Source organism: Suncus etruscus, chromosome 3 (genome assembly GCF_024139225.1).
Source record: "Suncus etruscus isolate mSunEtr1 chromosome 3, mSunEtr1.pri.cur, whole genome shotgun sequence".
NCBI lineage: Eukaryota > Metazoa > Chordata > Mammalia > Eulipotyphla > Soricidae > Suncus > Suncus etruscus.
Genome location: NC_064850.1, coordinates 154,824,874 through 154,842,365, shown reverse-complemented (window position 1 = coordinate 154,842,365; position 17,492 = coordinate 154,824,874). Strand labels below are relative to the sequence as shown.

The following is a 17,492-nucleotide window of genomic DNA, read 5'->3' as shown; positions in this document are numbered from 1 at the left end:
ATAATAAATATTAGAATATTTCTGCAGATATACTTAATTTGAAAACAAATTCCTAAACATCCTTAGACCAAGCACTGTAATACAAGTCTAGAGCATCAAGTTCCTTTTCCATAAACTTCTCTCACAAAATCATAAGAAAATTTCTGTAGATATATGTAGTTTGAAAATAAGTTTGCTAAAACATCCTTATAATGAGCACCAAAATAAAAGTATATATATATATATATATATATATATATATATATATATATACTTACCTGGCAGGGGCGATACCATGATCACGAAGGTGGTTTCCCCAGGGTGAGGCTCACCCATTGCACTCCAGGTGTGCTGACCCCTGCGATTTCCCCAAATGTGGGAAACTCAACTGCGTAATTTATGGTAGTGGGGGACTGCGTTCACGCTCTCCCCTGAAAAAAATAAATAAACAAATAAAAAATAAAAGTTATAGTCTCCAAGTTTCTTTTTTATAGACTTCGGTGAACAAAGACATTAGAACATTTTTGCATACTTTATTTGAGAATAAGTTGCTAAATGAAATACACAATCAAGCTTCATAGCAATTGGGAAACATTCACTAGAATAACAAAGAACCATTAAAGATCTAACAACATTATGCATTTCCCCAGACCTGTGCAAACTAATATTAAACCACTAGAGTTGGATACATGATTATGTTTGCAGTGGGGCATAGAAAAAAAAAGAGTAGCTATTGAGATCTATACAAGTAGAACATACAGTTTAACCAGTAATATAGTGACCAAAGCAAATAGTATTAAGAGAGTGACCTAGAAAAAAGTTAATTTTGGGAGGTGACCCAGGTGCAGAAGGTTCTGAAAGGAGTTTCTCTTAAATTGGGCTTCGACTGGGCTTGGTTTCTCATCTTCACCTGCTGAGGTCTCCTGGAATGGAAGGGCCTTCAATACCTGTGCCAGAATCTGGCTGGGGGAACCTGCTCACCTCTCTGCTGTTGGTCCCCCTCCTGTGCAGCTGTCTCTTTGAATTCTACCCCAAAGTGATCTCGATAAACTGCCTCAGGTCGGAGGGTCAAAGTCCTTGTACAGAGTGTCTCTGGTAGAAGAAAGGTGGTGGGTGTCCGCATCTGGAATGCTATTCAGAGTCTTCGGCTCTCTTGCCTTCACTGCCTGCTTCTGTCCTGCCTGCAGGGGCCATGATAGGTGGTGGGACAGCTGAGTAAAGCCAGGAGATGAATTGGCAGAACTTATGTGAATTGGGAGCATACCTTTCACTGACACACAAGTGCCAGTCCCTTGATATGTTTATAGCCTCTGTACCCCTCTCTCCTTTCATGATATTAAACTTCAAAGTCTCCCCATCTCCAATGCTACACAGAAACTATCTGGGGTTATTTCTCTTAATAGCTATCCAGAGAACAAAGACATCTTCTTTGGTGTCGTTTCTTTTTTGTTTTGTTTTGTTGTATTCTTTTTTCTTTATTAATGTCTTTATTTATACAATTTGATACAAACATGATTGTAGCTGAGTTTCAGTCCTATAAAGAACACCCCCTTCAACAATTGTGATGTGACATTCCCATCACCAATGCCCCAAATCTCCCTCCTCCTTACCCCACCCCGCCTGTATTTGAGACAGGCTTTCTACTTCCCTCATTCATTCACATTGTTATGTTAGATGTCAGTGTAGTTCTTTCTCTAATCACACTCACCACTCTTTGTGGTGATCTTCATATTGTGAGCTGGACATTCCAGCCCTCATCTTTATTGTCTCTGAGAATTATAACAAAATGTCTTATTTTTCTTAAAACCCATAGATGAGAGAGACTATTCTGTGTCTATCTCTCTCCCTCTGACTTATTTCACTCAGCATAATAGATTCCATGTACATCCATGTACAGGAAAATTTCATGACTTCAACTCCCCTAGTGTCATTTCTGTTGATAAATCCATAACCATTCTGGACATTGACACAGCCCAGGGCTTGGATTGCCAGTACTGATTTGTTCATCTAACGCCAGGCTTGGGGTACAGTAGTATCTCTGGTTGAGCCATTTTCAGACTCTGAGTCTGCAGAGGTAGTAGTCAGTTCATCATCCTTGGGAGATGGGATCTCTCTGGTTTAGTGCCAGTAGAGAACGATAAATTATTGGCCCAGAGAAGACCTTTAGACTGATAATTCATCACCACTGGAAAGACATCCTTCCCCTCTTGGGGCATGTGAGTGGGAGAATGTCTAGGGAGCCTGGCACATACAGTCCAGACTGAGAAATGCAAGTAGATTGACCAGAGCAACATGAAGCTATTCAGAAGGGGGGAGGGGTGTCATGTGCATCAATGTTCCAGTGAAAGGCACGGCACATTCAATCCAGTTCGAGAGGGCTTTCATGGTGATTATCCATCAAAGGATCAATCAAGTCTCACTATCATTGGGTAGGTCCCTGTTCGAGCACCAGATGTAAAATAAATCCACACACTGTATTTCCAACCTTGGGTGAACTGGTCTGAAGCAGAATTGCGTGCAAATTAAGTGTGAAATTGCGTGCAAACTAAGCCAGTCAAGAGAGAATCATGGGGTCAGGTGGAACTCTTACCTCGTGGTCTCTCTGGGCCCACCAAATCTACCTTTCTTTATTTACTTACTAAATTTTAACCAGGAGGGAGAGATTCAAGTGAGAGACAAAAGTACCTATCCAGGTGCTTTTTTTTGTTAGTTTGTTTTTTGTTTTTGGGCCACAATCAGTGAGGCTCAGGGGTTACTCCTGGCTATGTTCTCAGAAATTGCTCCTGTCTTGGGGGACCATATGGGATGCTGGAAATCGAACCGCAGTCTGTCCTGGGTTAACACGTGCAAGGCAGATGCCCTATCGCTTGTACCACCTCTCTGGCCCATCCAGGTGGACTTTAATAAGTCAAAGAACTTGGTGAAAAGAAAGAGGAAGTTGGGAATGCCTTTGCCCTGGGTAAAAGAAGAGTGTAAACTAACAAGGGGAAACTTGGGGGCCCGAGAGATAGCACAGCAGCGTTTGCTTTGCACGCAGCCGACCAGGACCTAAGGTGGTTGGTTCAAATCCCGACGTACCATATGGTCCCCCATGCCTGCCAGGAGCTATTTCTGAGCAGATAGCCAGGAGTAACCTCTGAGCACTGCCGGGTGTGGCCCAAAAAAAAAAAAAAAACAAGGGGAAACTTGATCTGGGATTTGAGAATGCCACAAGAGATTCAGTGTATCTTTCTCCTGAATCTGATCTCTTTAATACTACTTTGTGTACAAAGGGCTCATCCTACTTAAAAATTCCACTCTTTGGGACTGGAGAGATAGCACAGTGGTAGAGCATTTTCCTTGCACACAGCGTATCCAGGACCTGTTAAGTATATGGAGACTTTCATAATATTTCACCTCAATATTAGTTTTCCTGCCTGCTTTCTCACCTACGACCTTTCAGGTAGGAAGTGCTGTTCAGATCCTAATAAGTAGGTGATTAGCTGAAAAGTCAGGGTCCTTTTTGGGGTATTTGGCTGGTGGGCTTTTGGTTTTGTGGAGCTACTTGCAAGCTGACAAAGGATTCTGCATCCACCTTCTGGCCTTTTTACCTTCCTGTCTGTGTGGATTATTTGCTGCAGATAGATACTACTAGGATCGCTTATTCGCCATGGAGACAGGGGAATGGGAATCGCTTTCCCTTTCTGAGAGCTCTTTGGGGACCAGGCCTCAACCAATCATGGAGAAAATGTCACGCTTAAGGACTGAGGATGGTTCGAATCCCAGCATCCCATATGGTCCCCTGATCATGTAAGGAGCGACTTCTTTTTATTTTATTTTTTTAATATCTTTATTTAAGCACCTTGATTACAGACATAATTCTAGTTAGGAGCAATTTCTAAGTACAGAGCCAGAAGTAGCCCCTGAGCACCTTCAGGTGTGACCTATAAACCATATATATATATATATATATATATATATATATTTGTGATATATATATATTTGTGATATATATATATCACACCCCTTACCTTTAAGAACACTAAGCACCTACGTTCTTGAGTCTTCTAACTTAAGTCCAAGAATTGAGTGTCAATGCCTCAGATTGGCCCATCAACTATAATTTCTCCTTTCCATCAAAATGCACTCTTATTCCTTCTGTGATTTTGCAGACTAACCGAGGAGTTTAGAAACAGAATCCCACTACAGTTTTGCCTATGTTTATTAAGAAGACTTTCTCTATATCAAACCCCATCTACTGAAGAGTGACTTTGCATTCTAACTTGGACACCGGCAGCCCATCAGACAAGGGCAAGCAATAGCAGTAGTTTATGAGAATCCTCTCTAAGTGCCACAGACTATTTCCTTTAGACTAAGAGTACTCTCTGGAGATTTGCATTGCTAATTATAATACACAGTTTGAGACCTTGAAATTGCTGGAGACCGGTTTCAGCCTCCTGCTATCAGAGATGATTCATCAAAACCAGGGAGTGTGCTGTGTCTCTCCCCACAAAAGAAAATTACTGGAAAACACTTTTTTTTTTAAATAGAATCTTCAGTTCATCAAATATATTCATGTTAGCCAAGGTCAGCCCCAGGCAAAATATGCAGTAAGAAAAGTTGGGATTTCATTATTAGCAACAATGTTCAGCACACTCTCCTTTGGATTATATTGTTTTGTTTGTTTGCTTGTCAGGGAGGTATTGGACCACACCAGGTATACTGCTTCAGGGATTATTCCTGGCACTGACTGAGGGGCGTACTCAAGGGATTATGCACAGGATTGAGTTAACTACAAGCTTGGCAAGTGTCTTGACCTCTGTATTATCTTTCATGACCCCAATTTCCTTCTTTGAGCAAAACTTTATGTAACATCAGTATACTTGACTCTTTCCCCCTCACCCCCACATGTGCCCTCAGGCTGCTACTTGGTTGCCCAGGATTCCCTTCTTTGGAGCCCGGATTTTCCCTCTTCTGGAAACATTTCAACATCATTATCAACAAATGTGCATAGAATCCTTACAAATTGAAAAGCATTTATAGGGTGCACCAGAGATGTTCATTTTTGGCTGCCTGTATGACTTTCCTCAGATATCTGCCTCCTCCCTATTCTATAAAGTTCTTGGGGTTAGGGCATCAATCAAAAGGAAACACGTCCCTCAATCAATGGATCACTTGTTAATTCAAAATGACCAAGAAGAACAGATAATAGAATGACCCAAATGAGACTAATCTGGGGCCAGAGAGATAGCATGGAGGTAAGGCATTTGCCTTTCATGCAGAAGGATGATAGTTTGAATCCCGGCATCCCATGTGGTCCTCTGAGCCTGCAAAGAGCGATTTCTGAGTGTAGAGCCAGGAGTAATCCCTGAGCACTGCCAAGTGTGACCAAAAATAAATAAATAAATAAAAATAAGACTAATCTGAGTCCTTTTTAGGAATTACCATGAAGTCTAAGCCAGAGGGAACTTTTTTTCTAGGAAAGGAATGGTGCTGATAGCATGGTTTGGATTCTGGATTGAGCTTCCCCCAAATTTTATTCCTAGGCTTTCTACTTACATATCTACAGTGTTAAATGATCTTTTTAGCTAGGTTAAACTATATAATTTTTCTTGCCTTCAATCTACAAAATGTTGGTTGATGAAGCAAAATGCCAGGTGGCATAAAGTGTCAGGTTTGAAAAGTTCAGTGGGTGGGGGCTTGCCTTGCTTGAAGCCATCCCAGGTTTAATCACCAGCATCCCATGTGCTAACCCTCCCCAACCAAGAATGATCCTTGAGTGCAGAGCCAGGTGTAAGACCTGAGCACAGCCAGTATAGAGCCCCCAAAATGATTAATAATAATAATAATAATAATAATAATAGTAATGTTATGACATCTGACCTAGGTCAGAAATTTTCAAAGCAGAGAATTGGACAGCTAGTATATAACTAGTTGGAATCTTGTCTAACATGCAGCCAACCCAAATTTATTCTCTGGCACCCCATAGGTGACCTGAGTCCACCAGGAGAGATCCCTAAGTGATCCCTTAGCACCCAAACCCTACATCCCCCAAAACAAATTTTCAAAGTAGCTACCAACAACACGTTTCCTAACAGAACTTTTGCTTCCCAGAATTCTGTATCCAGCTGATACAAAGTCTCTCTTTTTCTCTTTCTTGGTTCTTAGATCCACCTGCTAATTATATAGCACCCACTTGCCTGCCCTCTACATGCTTTATTCATTGGCCTCTTCTGAAAACTTTGTCCCATTTCATTTTGAATGACTCCTGGCTCACTCCAGAAGAATGTATGTTTCCATTCTTACTCTTCTGATTAATTTCTTGTCTTTGGGTCAAAACTTCCAGTTTTGGGAGAATTCTTTTGTCTTTGTGTGATGGAATTGTTCCCAGCACCACTCAGATTATGCAGTACCAGGGATTGAACATGGGCCTCCTGCATGCAATCCATATTCTTAGCTCCCCTGAGCTAAGACTTTTGATCTAAATTTAATGTCTTCTCTTTGCAATAAATATTACCACATATCTTTTGCTAATGAGTATTTGGCCAGTAGAAAGCTCTTAAGCATGAATTTAAGTTAGTGATAAAATAGTAACAAAGAAATAAATGACCCAAAGCAAGCATCTATCTGCTGAGCTAAATCCAGAGAGAAATATCCAACAACATTCTCTGAAATAAAAGTAGTTGATACTTATTGAGTGCTTATTGTTTATAAGGTATTCTCTTTCCCATATTTTACATGAGTATCATCTCATTCCATCCTCCATTGAGTGAGCTGGATGAAATTATTTTTTCACTTCATACCTAGGAATCCAAAGTAAAGAAATATTATATATCAACATTATGACTAGTCTATTTAAATGTGCTTACTTTTAACACTGATGTATTGACCCTCAATGGTGTCATAAGTCAGAATATTGCCCTATTGACACAACCACATACATAAATATCTGGGGTTATTCCAATCAACTGCCAGTGGTGTTCACCTGTATTATTTTGCTATCTGTATTATTTACTACTCTAGTGTAACGATTACCACAACATTTAAAATTCCAGTTTATTATTTATTACCTCAGAGTTGCCACAAGACAGGAGTTCAAGGGTTGCTTAGTTGAATACTCACTGCAGTCAAAGCATTGGCCCAGATTTGGATTTGAATCTCATTTAAGATTTGGGACCCTCGGGCCTGGAGAGATAGCACAGCGGTGTTTGCCTTGCAAGCAGCCAATCCAGGACCAAAGGTGGTTGGTTCAAATCCCCGTGTCCCATATTGTCCCCCGTGCCTGCCGGGAGCTATTTCTGAGCAGACAGCCAGGAGTAACCCCTGAGTACCACCGGGTGTGGCCCCAAAAACAAAACAAACAATAATAATAATAATAATAATAATAATAAATATTTGGGATCCTCTCCCAAGCTCATGCCATTGTTGTAGTAATTTATTTTCTTGAAGCTATGGCAATCACCTAAAGCTCTGTCCTCTCCAGCCTCTAACAGTTGCTGTCTTCTTTGAATCAGAAACAAGGTACAGGTCTACACTCAAAGCAAGGAGAGGGAAATATACATAATTACAAATCATTGGAGCTTATCTTAGAATTCTGCTTACCAGGTCTTGAGTTGTTTGGGTAACTAGATTTACTGCCCAAAACTTAAACCATTCTCCAATGATCTAATTCTGTCAGGGCTGCAATCTAGAGGTCAGAACTTAATGAATAATGTCAGGTCAGAACCAGAGCATGTTCTGAGTAAGGAGTAAGAGCCATTGTGATTGGCAACTAGCTATTAGTACTTCTGTCTACTGCATGGGACCATGAACCAGATAAAGAATTTCACAATTCCTCCCACAGACCTTCTTGCAGTGATTCGTTGTTTGAAGATAAACATACTTTCTGTGGTTTCTAGATTAAGAGGCTGAAGACTAGACTATAAAAATCAAACCCCAAACTAGGAACCCAAAGGAAAAGATAGAGGACTGATTCAGATTAAAGCATCACAGACAAGAAAGTACAATGAGTAGTGTCTTTGCTTTCCACATGGCCTATTCCAATTCAATCCTGTTGAACCCGATCACAGCATATGTCCCTCTGAACACCACTCAGTGTTCCCTGAGCAAAGAACTAGGCATAAGCCATGAACACAGTCAGATAGGAACCACTTTCCCTCAGAAATTAGAATGCCATGGGCTTAGCTATGTATAGTAGAGTAGGTAGGGCTGCTGCCTGTTCATTATTTCAGTGCCTTTTCTTTGCCACTTAAGGGATCATCTCTTCTGTTGCATCACTGATGGATTGCTGAGGATGTCATGAGTTGACACCTAAGTAGCAAATAAATTGTCAAATAACATGTGTACTACATATATATATACATATATATCAAAACAAAGACAGAACTTTATAGATAAGACATGTAATGAGTATTAGGACTTCAGATATGAAAGACCTCACTACTCATGTGGCTTGGAAAATAGTGTAGAGAAAAGATTAAAAGTGAGGTGGACATGAGATGAAGTTGAATGTCAGTGTCAACAAGGGTGCACTGAAAGCAACAGAATCATATTCATAAAGACACAGTGAAGATAGTGGAGGGTCTATTGAAAACCTGCCCCTTTTCTAATCAAATTAGACCTCCAAGCTTCCATTCCTTGGGGCCCTAATCTCTTTCCTTAGATCTGATAAACTAATCCTTGCTAAAGTGCAAATGGATTGATGAGTGGCATATTTGCATTTTAATAGGGACCTTCTGGACATTGAGACTTAAAAGAAATGGCTACAGATACTGGTCTTTTCTGGTCCTGTGATAAATTAATTGGTAAGAGAGAGAGATACAGACCAGGTAAGGTTCCATTTTCTCTCAATTCATTTTGTATGGAAAACTGGTGTTTATCTCAGGGTTGATAGAGCAGCAATACTCAGTTTGTCAGGTGTTACTCTTTCACAAGGGAATACTATCATTCTATACTGGGCATCAAAAGTAGAGCTGGTGAAATAAAATTTACCCACAAACCCTTGAAAGTTTCTCATTGTTTCATAGGTCAAATGATAACTTTATGGAAACCAGAGATGTTCTTTGTGCCATGCATTTGTCATCTCTATTAGACAGAATGGATGTCTTTTATATTTTTTGGTTTTTGGAGCCACATCCAGCTCAGGGACCTGGCTCCTGGCACCTCACTCTTGGCTCTGCATTCATGACTCATTCCTGGCAGTGCTTGGGGGACCATATGGGATGCTGGGTATTAATGCCCTAGCTGCTGTGCTATCAGGTTCTAGGTGGGAGAGTCTTAAACAATTAGAATATCATGGGCTTGATATATATACATATATAGACATATATGTATGTATATCTATAGATAGATATATATATCTATAGATATATATATTATAAAACAGATAGGGCTTTTGCCTTGCATGCAATCAACCCAGGTTCAATCCCTAAGCACAGAACCAGGAGTAAGTCCTGAGCAATGCTAGGTGTGGACTAAAACACAAACAAACAAAACCTTTACACACCATAAAACACATGTGATTGTTTGCTTCTATATGCTCTCAAGCTTGGGAAATCTGCTAGAGCAACGAATAAGTAAAAAGCATACATTGCAAAGGAAATACTCTCGATTATACAAGAAGATATACAGTTTTCTTTTTCTTTTTAAGTAGTTTATGTCACATTGCTCTAAAAGTACACTCTATTCAAAGACAAAAAAAACAGAAGCAATTGTGATTGTAATTAATATTTTCTTACTCTAGCTCACATTGTTTTTGAACACAGGAATTTGTCATCAAACCAAAGATAAATATTGTGATATCACTGATACTGAACTGAATGCATTGGTACTTCACAAAACACATAAACACCACAGCTCATTGGTGAACTAAGGGGTCAATTGTCCAGCAAGATCAAAGGACTAATTTAAATGCTACCTTGACTTCTTTTGTAAACAGAATAGATTCCGTGACTTTCTGGATTTTACTACTCCCCCTAGCAAAATGTTGGCAATGCTGGTAAACCACAAAGTAATGTCATAATAGCTTCCCAATCATCTCTTTGAAAACCCAGCTAAACACAAAATTTAAAGTATGTTAAAGCTGACCAAAGCTGGCCTGGACTCGGGTTGGGGTCCACGTTGGAGATGGCCAAGCCCGGGGAGGCCAGGTCAGGGATGCCTAAGATCCGAGGAAAGCACACAGCTCAACTGAGGAGACACAAACCTTGGGGGATGCAATCACACGTAGGTTTATTCTTTTTCCAGGATCCTGGGGTGTCACCGCAAGCCGAGAATTCGATCTGCAGTGAGACCCTGAGAATCCAAATTCACAAACATTTAAAGAAATTCATATGATAATGAACATGATAATGAGCATACAGATCAAAGCATTTCATAGGTTTTTTTTTTTTTTTTTTTTTTTTTGGTTTTTGGGCCACACCCGGTAACGCTCAGGGGTTACTCCTGGCTATGCGCTCAGAAGTTGCTCCTGGCTTGGGGGACCATATGGGACACCGGGGGATCGAACCGCGGTCCGTCCAAGGCTAGCGCTGGCAAGGCAGGCACCTTACCTTTAGCGCCACCGCCCGGCCCCCATTTCATAGGTTTATACAGTTTAAATCATCCAATGATTTTTTACAGAAAAGACTCAATTTTCTGTCTGTTCAGATCAAAGCATTTCATAGGTTTATACAGTTTGAACCATCCAATGATTTTTTACATAAAAGACTCAATTTTCTGTCTGTTCAGCCCCTTCATGACATCATTTACCCCCAACTCCTAGGCTGATGGCATGCAGAAATATAGGTTGAACCGTTCAGATTCACAGATCTACAGGGTGGAGAACCCATTCTCTTGACAGCGTAGTGAACGGAGCAATTAGGGGAAGGGAGCCTTGTTCATTATATCAAGCAAGCCAGGGACAGAAGTGAGAATAGCATTAAACTAGATTTTACCCTTATTCTATACCTATGTGTTATTCTATCTATACCTATATGTTATTCCTTTTTAGTGACTATGCAATTATTCCTCCCTAATCTTCAAGGGGCATTTGTCCTCTGCAGAGATCTTCTTCTCGAGGATCGAGGTGTTCCCTGTTGAAATGTAAGATGATTAGTTGGTTTCCCCTCCCTTCAAGGTGTCTGGTGGAAAATAAGATGTCCTTGCATTCCTTGGAATGCCCTTTGTGATTTACAGCCTGGTCTCAGGAATCAGCTGTCTCCTTGGGCCTAGTCTCAAAAGTTACACACTGAAATCCAAAGTTCAAAGGCTACACCCCAAAATCAAAAGTCACCTCTTTTCCAGACTCAACAAGTATTAATTATTTTTATTATTTTATTCATTACAATTCTATGTTAATTCATTATTTTCTATTATTTTATTCATTACAATTCTATGTTAATTCATTATTTTCTATTATTTTATTCATTACAATTCTACATTAAAACTTACGAGACTGCAGGGGGCTGGAGCAATAGAATAGCAGGTAGAGCACAGGTAGAGGTTTGCATATGCCCAATCCAATTCAATTCCCTTTTCAATCCCTGGTTTAATCCTTGACATCCCATTCACATGGTCCTCTGAGCCCAACAGAAGTGGCCTTTGAGTGCAAAATCAGAAGACAACACTGATTTTACCATCACTGGTAGTACTAAAAAAAATAATTTTTAAGCTAAAGGGTCTAATTAAGTATATAATTAACTTTTACCACATCCACATGATCAAAAAATGAATTCTGCTGATCCTTTATTGAAAAATTGATTAAAGTCAAATCTGAAATAACTTGATAGAATATCACAGATACCTGAATTACTACAACATGTTGATACTTTTAAAACATTTCTCTTTGAATTCTCAGAAGGACCTCTGTAGGTATCCTACTTTCTCCAGAGCTTAACACATGTACCATTTCAGACCAAACACATGCCTTTGAAAAATTCACATATCACAATTGTGCACTGCATTTTAAAGCTGTCTGTGCCCCTGTATATAATTTGTTTGGGGTTTTGCTTTTGCTTTCTTGTTGTTGCTTTACTTTGAATAAGTAAATTAACCAATGAATGCCTGAGGACACGCAGCACATGTTCAGGGTTTGTGACACAGGAGGGCATAAAGCAAGGATGGCAATATCTGCTAATAGAACTTCCCATCCCACGAGGGGGTTTTCATTTCTTTTGTGTGCACAATTTAAATAGCAATGCTACCCCTTTAAATGACACGAACCTTTTGTCCCTATGAGATTCGGTTATCAGGCCACAGTCTGTCAGTTTGAAACCATTTCCTTCCCAATTAGCTTGCAGTTGGGTGCTGTGTCCTGCTGCTTTGCAGTTTCTCTACCTTTATTTGACCTTCAGCTCATCTGCAACAGCTCTCAGTTTAGCACCAACAATCACAATCAATGGAGAAAGGCACCTGGGATGTTTGCTCAAGAATTCTGTGCTCGCAACCTTACAGCTTGAAATGATTGGGGACTTCAGTTTGTCTGTAGTTGTGTTTTCTCTCTCTGAGTAGGATGTTTTCTCTTCCTGGGGCTGAAGACAGACAAACCAGGAAAATCACCCGTACACTTAAGGCACTAGCACTGTTATCCAGTTATTGACAGTCTCTCTCTTCAAACTTTCTCTTGTTTTCATTAGGCTTCTGCTATTTCTCCTGAAGCCAATCCTCTCTGGCATTTCCCATCTTCCTCCCTTCCTGTTCAAAATGAATGCCCACAGTGTACAAAGACCTAAACACTCTTTCTAACACTATTTACCATCACCACCACCATCAGTTGTATAAAATGCAAGTCCAAGGCAGAGAATAACCAGGAAAATGAGAACAATCAGGGAGTCCAGTACAAGCACCCCTGCAATTTGAGACAGGTCCTTTTCTATTATATATAAATATATAAAGAAATAAATATAATATATAAAAATAATATGTAATTATGAAGAGTCGATCATATGCAAGGTCATATTAAGAAAATCTTTTAAGTCAAAATTGAAAAGAGACACCTCTTTTTATGAATATATCAAGATATCATGGAAGAACTAGAGAAATGTAAAAGTAAAGGATCACTTAAAATTTTTAGCTTTCAGGGGCTAAACTGATAATACAATGGGAAAGATGCTTGCCTTAGACTCTGCTGACCCAGGTTCTAATCCCATCATCCCCAAGCACCACTAGGAGTAGTTTCTAAATGCAGGGCCAGGAGTAAACCCTAAGCATCAGTAGGTGTAGCCCAAAAACTTAAAAAAAATATGTTTTGTTATTTTTATTTATTTATTTGGTTTTTGGGTCACACCCGGCAGTGCTTAGGGGTTACTCCTGGCTCCAGGTTCAGAAATCGCTCCTGGCAGGCACAGGGGACCATATGGGATGCTGGGATTTGAATCAATGACCTTTTGCATGGAAGGCAAACGCCTTACCTCCATGCTATCTCTCTCTCCCCCCGCCACCTTTTTTTTGTTGTTGTTATTTTTGTTATTTTCAACAGAGGAGAGATTTGTTTAGAAAAAAATTTGTTGTCTTTATTTATTTCAAAAGGCATAAAACTTAAATGTCATGTGTTAGTCTTAGACTATAAATGAGGAAAATTGTGAAGACATCTACTTAAGATGATTGAAGTGACCAAGGGGAATCACTGGCACAGCTAAGTGTAAGACAATCTCTCCCAAGTCCTAGCTCACTTCTTTCAAATAATTTTGTGCTCACAACTAAATAGCTTCAGATGATTGGGTATTGTGATTTGTCTGTAGTTATGGTGTTCTTATGCCTTCTATTTAATAGGAATCCAAAGACATTGGGGAAGCAACAATGAAAAAAAAAAGGGTCTTCAAAAATGTTTATTGTTTTTTCTTGGGTTCTGCCTCTTTTGATATTCAAGTATCAAAGTCTTCTGCTAGGTGAAAATTCTGATAATGCAGAGAAACTGCAATCTGGTCTAAAAAGTCTGCTGACCAAGAAGTAAAACTATCCAGGCTATCCAAGAAGCTCTAAGTGAGTTTATTTTACCAGAAAAATTAGCCTGAAATGCAGCACTACTCCCAAGAACTTCCATCTGTCAACCCGGAAACATTTTACTTAAAGAACTAAAGTGATGAATTTCCAAGTAAAACAAGAAATATCAGGCCAGAGTTTTAGTAAAGTGAGCAGGATGCTTGTCTTTCATATGGCTGACCCAGGTTTGCCCCATATGGTCCCCCGAGCCCTCCAGAAATGATCCCTGAATACAGAGCCAGGAAGAAATAAACCCTAAGTATGACTCAAAAATCCAAAGAGAGATATCAACTGTACTTTGCACTAAAAGAAAAAAAAACTATCTAGCCTCTCATCGGTACTGTCAACATCAATTATTTTTTCTACTAAAATAGCTAACGTTATAAAGACAGACAACATCAATACCTGTAAGGATACAGAGCAAGAAAAATAGATCGTTGTATAGTGTTTGTGGAATTATAAAATTGAGCAATTCCTTTGAAAGAAATGTAAGAGTCTAAAAAAATTAAAGATACTTCTTCCCCACATTAAAGCAACTGATCACTTCCTATAAACAAGTGATGCTTCTTCTACACATTTATCAAAGAGAAACAGTAGTCTATGCACAAAGAGATTGGAACAAGAATTCATGAAGCTGAGAAAGTCTCCATTATTGGAAAAATGGACAGATGTAACTATCTTGAAGAGTGAGCTAGGTTATGATGATCAAGAGGTGCAACTTTCAGATACAGAATAAACAAGTCAAGGAAATAGACTGTGCAATATGGAAACTATAATCAATAACATGGTACTGGGAGCTTGTAATTAATAAGAAAAGATGGTAAATGGGGACCTGAAAGAACAAAAGCTCAGTGGCTCCGAATGCCTACCTTGCAAAGATAGGATCACAAATTCAATCCCTATTACCACTTGACATGTGCCAAAAATGACTCTATCAGCCTTGCCATCTGTGTTTTCTGCAGTTACAAGCAATTTCTGGCCACACTACAGCCAGATACGTGTGAGCACAACTAAATGTGTAACCCCAGTGAGCACCACAACTAGGAAGTGCAACAACTGGCAACTGAAATGTGAACATTTCAGAGACCCTTAAAGAGTGATGCAACCAGAATGTGCATGAAGACCAGAACTAAAGAGCCCTAGTGGGGCAACAAGCACCTGAGTATATGAGAATTACTGCTCCCAGGGAACACCACAACTAAATGTCCAAGTAACACAGCCAGGCAGAAGAACAAAAGGAAGTGGAAGGACGGGGAGTAGAGAGAGAAGGGATGGAACAAAATGTGAGGAAGAGAAAGAACCACGGGGAGAGGAAGAAAGACAAGGTGAGAAGAGAAAAGAGAAGAGAGCAGAAAAATATTGTTTTAAAGAAGCATGCTAATAGACTTATTGTGATAATCATTTTTCAATTTACATAAACCTCTGCATACTTCAATGGAAAAAAAACAAACAACATCAAAAAAAATTTGGGACCAAAGAGATAGTACACCTTGCATGTAGTCAACCTAAGTTTAATCCCTGGTACCCCAGATAGTTCCCCCCAAAGTCCCACCAGGAGTACTGCCTGAGTACAGAGCCAAGAGCAAGCCCTGAGTACTGCAGGATATGACCCCAAAACTAAAACAAACCAAAACAAAAGCAAAAGCAAAACAGAAAATATTACACACATATACAATGAAATACTACTCAATGACTAAAAGACCAAAACTATTAAAAGACAAAAAACTAAATAAAACAACATGAATAAATCTCAAAAAAAAAATAATGCTTGGTGTAACACACTTTATACAAAAAGGCCTTGGTAGGACCTTGGATGTGGCTCAAGTTGTAGAGTACATGCCTTGTATATGTGAATCTCTTGGTTCCCTCCCAGTCCCCTTGAGCACTTCTATATATGGCCCCTACAACATTAAATAAAAGTCAAAAGAGCATCTTGAAAAGACAATCAGAATAGAGATCATCTTTTGTTCATCAGTTATAGACAAGGACCAAAGAGGTCTGAGGAAATTTTTTAAGATTATAATTATATGTTATTTAGATACTTTTCAGGAAATATTCTTTTGTATTAGGATTTATCTCACTCTGAAAACTATTACAATGGTCTGAGAATTTTCTTTTATAGATTAGTAGAAAGGTTTCCACAAAAGCTTTTAGGGACATTTTTCTCTCCAAATAATATTCTATTTTAGACATAAAACTCAACTAAAAATCCCAGATGCTAACAGGAAAATAGTAAATGTTAAAAATTTAAGTGTAATATTTAAATTTGAATCTTTAATTTAAATTCAATATTTAAATATAAAAGCTGAAAAATAATAATAGCAAGTTACAATATTTTTGTTCTACAAGACAGTCTTAATAATTATCATAAATATTTTTAAACTTTAATTTTTGAATTAAATGTGGTTCTGTGGCTTATTTTAATGATAGTTTTTCATACATATAATTCCAATATAACACCCATTATATGGTGATATTTTATGCCTTGAGGGGACATTGGTTAACAAAAATATAGAGACTTATCAAAACTCAGCCACTCGGCACATAAATCTTACATGAAAAGAAAAGAACTATAATAAAATATTGAACTTAAATTTATGTTATAAAGTACTTAGAAGGAAGTGTGCTGATATCTACCATTTATCTTGAAAAGTAACCAAAAGATAGGCTCATAGATGATAGAGGTATTGATTGATAATAAAATAAGTATAGCAAAATATTAATGACAAATTCTAGGGAGTACATATATATATATATATGTGTGTGTGTGTGTGTGTGTGTGTGTATGTGTGCTATAATAAAATTTGTTCATCTTATTTTTTTCTAAAACATTTAGAAAATGCTTTATTCTAAAATAAAGTTTTTTTATAATAAAATGTTGTGGACAGGGTGGGGATCTGGCCCAGTGGTACTTGCCTTCTATGTATGCTTGTACCAACCTTGCCACCATCACCAAAAGTGAAACATGGTAGAAAAATCCTTTAATGTTTAGGACTACCCAACCTGTATGAGTAAACTCTCTGTGTGTCTGTTTCTGCCTTCCTCCCTCCCCTCTGTCTCAGTCTCTCCAGTTTATCTGTCTTTCTTTCTTTTTTTTTTTTTTGGTTTTTGGGCCACACCAGGTAACGCTCAGGGGTTACTCCTGGCTATGCGCTCAGAAGTTGCTCCTGGCTTGGGGAACCATATGGGACGCCGGGGGATCGAACTGTGGTCCGTCCAAGGCTAGCGCAGGCAAGGCAGGCACCTTACCTCTTGCGCCACCGCCCAGCCCCCCTTATCTGTCTTTTTGTGTGTCTCTGTCTCTCTCTCTGTCTCTCTCTCTGTCTCTCTCTCTCTCTCTCTCTCTCTCTCTCTCTCTCTCTCTCTCTCTCTCTCTCTCTCTCTCACACACACACACACACACACACACACACACACACACACCACCTTGTTTTCTAGAACTTCCCATTGCTGAGTATAAAACGTGTTCATTTAAAAGCAATCGTGTTAGTAAGAATTTTTTCTGAGGGTTCTTTTTTTATTTTGCTTTTTTGTTTTTGGGTCACACCCGGCAGCACTCAGAGGTTACAGGTTAC

The 17,492-nt window shown here is 39.1% G+C and overlaps 1 non-coding gene across 1 annotated transcript; it reads left to right on the top strand.

The window, feature by feature from the left end:
• The first annotated feature begins 249 nt into the window (after nucleotides 1-249).
• LOC126005781 (U1 spliceosomal RNA) lies at nucleotides 250-413 on the top strand. Its single transcript, XR_007494816.1, has one exon. It is a non-coding gene; the product is annotated as a U1 spliceosomal RNA (small nuclear RNA).
• The last annotated feature ends 17,079 nt before the right edge of the window (nucleotides 414-17,492 follow it).